At 36.0% G+C, this 10,283-nt stretch overlaps 1 long non-coding RNA gene across 1 annotated transcript in view; it reads right to left on the bottom strand.

Moving 5' to 3' along the window:
• LOC146463362 (uncharacterized) overlaps positions 1-10,283 on the bottom strand; it is a 403,676-nt gene that overhangs the window by 375,854 nt on the left and 17,539 nt on the right. The window lies entirely within an intron of this gene.

The raw sequence follows: 10,283 nt of genomic DNA, 5'->3' as shown, positions 1-10,283 counted from the left end.
ACAATTTTAAAGATTCAGCATCGAGACGTATAAGAACGAGACGTGTTTGGTATTCTTCGGCCGAGACATGCCATGAATCTTCTGTTTTGTCTGTCCTTATGTACAACAGTGAGACTGGGAGCATCATTTGTACTGAGGGATTTGTGAGGTACGGTCAGTGGATATGAAAATGAAAGAGGCATAAAAAGGGCGAACAAACACCACCACCACTACCACAAATAAATTAACACAAAACTTGGAGACATACTATCATCTGGGACCTTGAGAAAATGAGGCTAACGTTAAATGAGGAATGGGTATGCCCCTAAAATTACGCCAAGTATAGAAAACATAATCCTATCAATCTCTAACGAAGTGTGTTGTAATGAATTAAATGAAAGGAAAAGGAAAGACTCACACTCTGGTTTGTCCCAGTTGTCAAAAAGGAAAAGAAAAAAAGATAAAATCAGATACAGGGAATAGTAACGTGTTCAGGTATAACTACAAAAGGACATTTTTGTCTCGAAAACCCACTTCCAACGTAATTCATTTACCGGCCTTTCAATATTATTTTGGCACTGTACAAGTTAAGGTGGCTCACAACGGTTTCCAGCACTTCCCTTCAGATATAATTTTATCAATGAGTACTACGACTCTTTATTAGTGGATACTACAATTATGATGATATCAAACGAATGCATAAACATTGGTAAACAAGTTATGGTCAATGCGTCAACTTAATAGGCTACCATAGCATCAATATAACTTCGTAAAACACCCATAATAATAGCCTTTAAGGTGAGAATAACTCAGGTGCGAGTTCTGTGACTCCCGTTTCTTAATATTAGATTGTAATGAGTATGTCAAGACAGCTAGCTCTTTGCAAAGCTTAAACAAGTTGTTGGGAGGGATTCAGAGGCATATAAAAATTTCGAACATTTTATGTGGCCCTGGACCTCTCTTTATAATTTTTTTTTACTTTGTAAAACATTGCGTCTTCACATACTTGTTACAATTCAATAGTTAAAACTGGGGGCGCCGAGCAGGTACTAGAGTTATACTCACTTCTGTTTGTCGTTTCAGAAGGTGTAAATGTTTAAAAACAATATTCATTATTTGGGGTAGGATAGCGCTCCGCTTCCCTCATATTCCAGCAAACGTTAGGCTTGGAAATTAAATTCAATGAATATTCAAATATTTGAACTGCAGATGAAAGAATCAAAAAGTGACAGCACACAGTTAAGTTTAAAACTGTGCTGCACCAGTAACGCCGAGGTTCGAATCCCGTTCAAGCCTGAATTTTATCCAGGATTCTTTGGCAACTGCTTTAGTGGCGTACTTAAATGCTATGGTCTCTCATTTATCAAAAAACTTTAGACTCATTTGAGTAATCTATTGAAGCAAAAGAACCGCTTACACTAATTTTATATTAGTGATTTATTAAATATGAAAAGGATTATCTTTGCCCCGTTTTCCGATCGTAACATAACAAATGCTTTTTACATCCATTTGGTTTTTGAGTAGCTTGTAACAACATGCAATACGGCAGCCCCTTCATAAACACGTCTTTTAACGTGCAGTGTGGCGCCATGCAATTGATAGTAATCTATCTCGTTCAAAGATAACTAAGACTATGTATGAATCTGAAGTCGAAGGACACTTACCATCTGGTTTGTCCGAATCGAAAATTGCCATAAGGAAAAGAAAATAAAAAATCAATTTATAGAGGCGCTGAGTTTTAATGATAGGATGCAATAAACGGTCTGTACATATGAACATGCTCTTGCCATTTCACTTTGGCAAGGGCCCACCCACACCTGGCCAATTTTTATTTCCTTTGAAATTCTGTTGTCAGAAATATCAAGTTTCAACAACCCAGACTCATTTTATTTGAAAGTTTGAAAAACATTATTGAAACGACAATCAAGAAATTTTGAACGAGTTGGTGTTTTGTTGTTAAACATTTGTTAACAGGAGGAACAAGTAATTTAACATTTTACGTGCTAACTGAAGGGCTCGAGCAATGTAGACTAAGTGAATTCAAGCCATTTCTTCAAGGTCTAGCTTGTGCTGATATAAGGAACGAATCAACACCGCGCTTTCTATTATAATTATATAATTAATATAATTATATGAAGCACGAATACAACAAGAAAAGTGACTCGCCGCAGCAAGTTCAGTTTTTGATCGATAAATGTCGTTTTCAAACATTTTGTTGATTTTAAGCGCTGGCACATTTGTTAAAATTAAACTTTAGTAGAATCAAAGTAGGTTTCGTTGTGATTTTGGTAACAGTCACCAAATCCACACTTAACAGAGAACGGGAGCACATGAAGACGATTTTGTTTCTTTTCTTTCTTTTTAACTTGAACGTCGTTCCTTCCGATTTAGTTTCAAGTTAGGTCGACTACCTTGTGTAAGTAAAACGCATTAGAAGAAACACGAAATAGTTCAAATAGCGTACACTCACATTTTTCAAACGACAAGTTTATTTGCGTCGCCGTCATGGTCCTTTGTGCCCACATTAAGAAATCCAAGATACCCGGAAGATAACAGACTAAATATGTCACTTTCGAAAATCAGGACATAATTGGCTATCAATTGATGGCGAAACGAGGGCAACATGTTATAACCGAAAAAAAAAACACACCACGGTGGGGCTGGAATTTGCATGCAGGTAAGAGGGTTCATAGTCATAAAATATGAAGTACAGCGAGTTTCTGCAATACTGCTTAAACGAAGTTGGTTCAATGATTAGGTTATGTATGTAATGAACTGATACTTACCATCTGATTTGTCCACAAATATTCACGGGAAGGAAACAGAGAAAATAACTATTAGAGTTGTTCATAATCATGACACTAGCTTTAAAGAGGGTTTTGTCCTTCGCCAGCTAATTAGACGAATTTTGCGGAAGCGTCCCTCTTAGTCAAAACGTAAATACAACACTAGACTTGTATAGGGACAATTTGTGCTTTAAAAGACATTTGAAAAGACATTTTTTACAATCTCGTCTTGACACAATTTAACCCCATCTAAACCGGGTTGGGGAGGGTGGTGGGGGTTATTGTGTCCACGGCGACTTTGAACGTGTATAACTTTTTTAATATTTGAGCAAACGCCCTGAAACTTCAGGAATTTTTCACAAATTTTACCTGGAAAAAATTTAACGTGGTTGGTTTGCGTTGATTGACATTGATGTTACCGTGGCAATCAATTTTTAACAGGCAGTGTTTTCAGAAAATAGAAAATCCCTTTCGTAAATTTTACGTTTTTAGCTCATATTAGTGTTCCTTTATTGGTTTTGGTTACTTCTTGTTTAATTTTGACGCTTTCCTGAAGTTTTGGGAAAATCCAGAAATCCGAGATGGCGGACCCAACATAGCTGCCATCTGGCAATCATGACCTAATTACCACGCCAGATGACCTCAAAGGAGACACCTGCAACCAACAGCCCAGCCGGGTTTGTGAGTTTTGCATGTACGCTAGAGGGTTAATAAACATAAAATATCGTGTACAGACGTGAATACTGCTGCTTAAACTTTTTTTTCCAGGGAATGGGTATGCATATCATAAAATGATACTTACAGGCTGATTTGTCCACAAAAATGTTGAAAGGCACAAATGATCAGACGGAAAGAAAACAGAAGAGTGTCAAATAATATTTTAACCAGATTTAGTTAGGCATTATTAACAAAAGCGTTCACCGAATAAAGTTGTACATTTCCCACAAAGTAACTGTGAAACGAGAATATTTTCAACCCATTATTAAAAGTAACGACGTCACGTGACATCGTCATTGACACATGAACGTCTCATCTTGTAAAGGATACAATGGGCTATCTGTTGATTATAAAATGAGAGTGAAAAGAAAAAAAACACAAAAGGGGGGTAGGGTGGGTGTCCAAAAACCAACAGCCCACCCTTGTACCACGTCGATTTTCTGAATTTGCATATACGCCAGAGGAGCAATTATCATAAAATATCATGGACATACGTTCCCTACATACTGCTGCTGAAACTAACTTTCTCCAGTCAGTAAGATACGTATATCACAAAATGATACTCACGGGCTAATTTGTCCACAAATTTGTAGAATGCCACAAATGATCAGACGGAAAGATAGAGAAAAAAAATTATGAGAGTTTTATGTTGTCAAATTAATTTCTAATTTCCAAGGGCAAGACTCTTGAACCCTATGGAATGAACAGACGCTATGAAACTTAATCTATCTACTGTACACGTTTCAGCTTTCTTTATTTATCAACCAATCACATCTCAACTTTTCATTTGTATCGTCTTTAAATATTGTAACCGTGTATTTCCAATTTTTACTTAGCTTTTTGCCGCCCCTGAAGAAGGTTAGTATTGTCTAACCGAAATATTGGGCAATAAAATTATTTTAGCTGTCCGATCAGCCTTGCATTTAATTTTACGTTTTATTCAACATTGCTGATCCTGATCTACACAAAGATACGGCTACACTTTGCTGCTGTTTATACAAGTGGTCCCTGCACTATTCAAGAGTTACCTTTGTTTTTGTATGTTTGTTTTCTGGGGTCTGGGGTGGGGGGATTACCCTCCACTATATAACTTTGCAAGTATAACAGCTATATATGACAGCCAGACTTGGAAGATAAATAAAAACGTCCAAAGATGTCTCCTTTGAGGTCGGCAACGCGAATTGATGACGTCACATGACGTGCTAATCAGGTCATGGTTGCCAAATGGCGGCCATCTTGGATATTCTTAAAACTTCAGGAAAGCGCCGAAATTGAACGAAAAGTAATTAAAAACAATAAAGGGACACTGATATGAGCTAAATCATAAAAATTACGGGAAGAAAGGAAAGGGATTTTCTATTTTCTGAAAAACTGCCTGCCAAAAATTGGTTGCCATGGTAACATCAAAGTCTATCAACGCTAACTGACCACATAAAATTTTTTCCAGATAAATATTTGAAAAAGTCCTGAGGTTTCAGGGCGTTTGTTCAAATATTACAAAATATATATTCAGGTTTAAAGTCGCAGCGGACAGAATCCCCCTTCCACCCCCCGATCTAGATAAGGTTAACGTACAGAAGGGTGTCAAATAATAGCTTAACCAAACTAAGTTAGGTTTTGCTAACAAAAGCGTGCATCAAAGCCACGTTTTATAATAATCTGTGCATTAAAATAATTTAAGTGTGGAGATACTTACAAAGGCCTGGATTGTCCCCAAGAAACCGTAAAAGAAAAGAAAGAAAGAAAGAAAGAAAGAAAGAAAGAAAGAAAGAAAGAAAGAAAGAAAGAAAGAAAGAAAGAAAGAAAGAAAAAGAAAAAAAAATTAAATTAATCATTAGGGGTAATATAGTTCATTAGATTGACATTAAATATGCCACTTTTGTTTTTTACGCTTCCTTTTTACTATACTGATTTATTCACTTTGCTCCATCTAGAAGTTTCGCTTATGCAAAATACGCTTAAGCTTAGAACTAAAGAGCTCTGAGAAGCTAAAGCAAGCGTATGTCATTGTATAGGACTGGGTGGTATGTCATTACCCGGTTTAAAGTAATAAACTAAAGGCGTCAAGTAACAATAGCCAGGTTTTCTATTCAAAAGAAGAGAAATTATGCCAAGCTTATTTGACTGCCACAAATTCGACTCTTTCGTCACTGTAGTATAGTTTCGGTGGGCAGAAAACATGATGAGGACATCCGATGTTATTACAACGCGTGTCTAGGACTGAGCTCTTCGAATCGTTCGTAAGTCATATGCTTTGAGAAAAAGGATCCAGCACGTGCAAATTTCTCTTTTTCATTCAACCCTGCATGGTGATAGTTAATGTCACATTAACAACAGCACATTAATTAGAACGTTTTAGTCTTAGCTTCCCTAATCATCAGACAGGCTTGGCTGCTTGTTACTGCTTTTTCTGGGTTATAATCAAGTTTTGCAACATCACACTGATTCCATGCATGATTTTCTCCGAGCTAAGCTACAACATAAACTCTTCCAGTTTACATACCAGCACACGGAGCAGCATACAGTACAACCAGCAGGAAAAGTAGAACATTCATCTTAACCTAAAGTTGATATCAATAAAGGAGTTGAAAAAAAAACAGTTGAATGCAATTAATCTCGGATCTATAGGCTCATATTGCTTGAAGTTACGAGAATAATGTTAAGAAAAATAACAACAATTAATACGACTCGGTACAGTGCGATACGTATAATGCAACACAGTTCAGTGTAATGTAATAAAATATAACGCTGTACAACATCTTCAGAAGTGTTCGGACAGTGCAAAAACTCAGCCTTATGCAGTGCAATACAACGGGCACAGGAAAATAGTTATTGGATAGTAAACTGATCATGAGTCAACTATAAGATTATTCAAAAGAGCACTTAACCAGTATCATCATTTTGGTCAGTATTAATCACTGCCACACCGACCTCCGTGACATCTGTATATTACTTTAACGTTCCTCGTTTCCTCTCTTGTGTTATGTTTTCTTTTTTATCTTTGGAATCAAAATGTAATCTAATTCAAGAGGGAATATACTAAGTATAACTATATCTTGCCCTTGTCCATTCCTTTCGTTATTGTAAGTCATAAACTGTTGTAATTTTAACATGAAACCGAGCAAAAATACAAATGCAAATAAGAACGTCGAAGGAAAGCGTGATAAGCCCAAAGAAGGTCTCTATAGGAGGCTAACAGCAGTACAGCACAATGCGAACCCATGCAGGTAATCAATTAAATTCCGCTACAAATAATAAATACAATACACAAAGTGTAAAATAAAGATTAAGGTTACCATGAACCGCAGGGACGTCTATAAACTGAAAAGAAGAGTAAAAGATCCAGTTACATAACAGAAGTCTACTATATCTTATGTGTAAAGCGTACAAATTTAGCCGGAATATACTGGAATTTTCTTGTTTGACAAATTTACTAGTTCGTCGTATATACTATATTTGGTAAATGATTAATAGAGAAAAGAAGACAACTTTTTGAGGTCCAATTTCACGTTTGGGAATTTGTTGGAAAAAATTTCATCTGGCGGCTCTCCCTTTTTGTTTTCTGCAAAAACTGAGCTAATTCCTTTTTTTTCTATTATCATTCCTTAAATATGCCTGCATCGAAAATACATTTAAGAAAACAACGGGCGAAGTCTTCAAGCTATTTCTTTTGAAATCCTTTGCTGTTTAAAAAAACACATACCAGACAAGTGCGAAACTAAAACAAAATGAGGTAAAACATACATAATTCATTCACTAAATTTAACGAGTAGTGCATTTTGACAGCAAAATCAATTAAGCTTGGTGTCCTTACCCAGACCAAGAAAAATATTTAATCGACTTAAAATTTGTGTAAACATCCTCTATACCATTTACCTTCAGCTTGTATTACGTTTAATTACTTAACAGCTAGAGGTTTGATAATCGATCAATACAGTTTCTCTGAATTAAAAGACTAATTAATTTATGTGAACTTTTGTCATTTTCAACGACAAGACGAAGAAATTACTACGATTATCTAATACCTTTTCTGTAAAATGAAGCTTTAAGCCACGAAAACTCTCCAATTTGGCTCAGCCTATCTCTAAGAAAAGACGTTCGACGTTAGTTTTCGTCAGCAACTGCTATTTTGTCAACTTTTCCTACAAAGCCCCCTCAATATGTTTCAGTTTTGTTTGCTTTGTATTTTAAGCACCTGGAAAATGAATGGCAACAGGCAACACGATAAGGACATGAATCACACACAATTTAACATTATAGTTAAATATTAGCATTTACTCTCCCTCTCTCGAGGAATTAAAAAAAAAAGCAAAAAAAATAATAAGAAAATTCAGCAAACTGACCCAAATGATCTTTAGCAAGCGGGGCAAAAAGAGCGAAGCGTTTGTATAATTATATTTATTGCATCTATTTAGTAACTGACAGAAAAAATTTCAAAACCTGTAATTGTCATCTTTGCTCGCAAATAAAGAAGAGAGAGCAGAGTGCATGTGAATAATAATACCACCCAACTATTTCAACCAGAAATCAATCCACTTATACCTACTTTATTTCTGAACAAGGAAACCCTAAACCAGAAAAGATCTCAAAATCGTGGTATCTGAAAAAAAGGAATTATAGCATTAAAGAATTACAAAATTAAAGAATGCGATGCCCCCCCCCCCCCCCCCGTCAAAAATTTGCCGCGTATGATTAACATATTCTAGGATGTATCTTCATTCAGTTTGTTAAGAAAAAAGCAAGACAATAATCAATCTCATACTTAACTTTAGCCACCAAATTAATGGACTATTACATTTTGAATTTGTCTAAAGTACGGTAGAACTATTGCATAAGGTACACAGACAAAATGATTTTAACAGCTTGAGGTGCATCAAATATCTGTCTTCTCTACAAAATCAATTTAAGTTTTCTTTCCCGTCATTTGAATACAAAATACTGCGTAATGACCCGTTACCTTTTATCTGCACACCTTCACGTGAGACGAAAGAAAATCGAAAGCCAGAAAAAAGTCCGGATTTGGCTCTATCTGGAAAAATAAAAGCAGGCGTCAGCAAATTACGAATGCATTTGATCAACATTTTTCAGCAATGCTATAGCATAATTATGTCATTCTATTTTCTTCTGTATAAAGCCTCAAGACAATGTAGAGGACATGAAAAGAGAAGTATACAACAATGGAAACATTACCTTTCTTTCTTTCGTTTCATTCCCAAGCAATTGTCTTCAGTTTCCAATACGATAATCGCGATTAAACAAAACACTCCCATTAATCGAGGACGATAAAACTGATAAAACTGCTCTGAAACCAGCTGGCTTCATCTGGGTAATAATGACAGTTAGAAACCTATAACGCATGAAATGTTTTTCCTATAATAAATTATTAATGCTATAAAGAAAACGATTCCGGGGAATTAAGCCATCTGTCTCGAGATGGTTTAATTATTCTACCTTTTAAAAGTTCTTGGTTTGAATTATTTGAATGGAAACGAGCTGCGAATAGTTCTAAAACATTGTACGGATCTAACAGTCTAAAATATTGATCTCCTGTAGGAGTTAGGGATCGTGAGAAAGGGCCAACGTTCATGCACAGAATATTCTAATTTAGGATACTTCCGTGAATAAACTAAACCAGAAATTTACTATAACGTTTGACGTAATATGTCAAAAACGAGGGCGAGTGCTTTATCACGGGTTCCAAATACCGAGAAACAGATGAAAGCACGAGGCCGCAGGCCGAGTGCTTTCATCTGTTTCGAGGTATTTGGAACCCGTGACAAAGCACGAAGCCCGAGTTTTTGATATGTCTTCTCAAATGACACAATAAGAAATTAATCTCATTAAAATGCAAATGTTTGATCTCAGATGAAAAACATGTTTCATCTCAGATGAAAACCTGGTGGTGTTTCATCTGGTGTTTCATTGGGGTATCAAGATTCATCCACCTGACCGAAATGGAGGTCATTTATTGGCTTTTGACTGCATGAATAATTAATGAGTTTGAGAAATAACTGTCAAAATTGGTTGTCGTTGCCATGCCATCGCAATCGGTTTAACGAGAAATGTACTTGAATATTATTCGAAGAACATCCATCTAGGACGATTTCGAAAAGATTCCGCATAACTTAAGTTTACTATTGAAATAAAACTAAAACGTTTTTAAACTAACTTTCACAACGGGGGGATCAGCAAGCATAAATATTGAACCCGGACGTCATTGCTGCAAAAACACCAAACGGTCCTCCAAGATATCATGCGCACGTGTCACTTGGCGAAAATGCGATGTTTTACGTAGATTTATTGCTTGATACATAAAAAAATAACGATATTAATCTCCAACCGCCACATCATGTGAGGCCTCCGGTAAGTGAACGAATCAAGTAGCTTTCAGAAGTCCGACACGGCACACACAAACAGACATTTTAAACGAAAGAAGTAAAAGCGAAAACTAAAGTAACGGAAAAAAAATGAAGCAAGACACGAGAAACAGAATGTTTAAAATATTGGTCCAGTATGATAATTTGGCAGGTGGATAATCGTGTAAAATGTTTTTTGTAATTCCAAGACATCTAATACTTCCTGCCTGGTTTCTTCTGTAACAAAACAAAAATACGCGTCCCTCTCAAATGTTTCTATAACTTTCTCACTGGCCCCGTAGTAAAGGCAAGCATGAATGGGATACGTATGAATAATTAATAGCAAAGAAACTTTTGAAGTTGTTGCGAAAACACCGGCGAAAACACCAGACAGTTTTCCAAGTTACCACGCAGAAGATGTGTCAATTGCCCAAAATGCGATATT

The sequence above is a fragment of the Pavona decussata genome, unplaced genomic scaffold (assembly GCF_977016875.1).
Source record: "Pavona decussata unplaced genomic scaffold, jaPavDecu1.1 SCAFFOLD_178, whole genome shotgun sequence".
In the NCBI taxonomy this organism is placed as follows: domain Eukaryota; kingdom Metazoa; phylum Cnidaria; class Anthozoa; order Scleractinia; family Agariciidae; genus Pavona; species Pavona decussata.
Note: the sequence above shows the minus strand (reverse complement) of the source record. Positions and strands in the feature narration are given on the sequence as shown.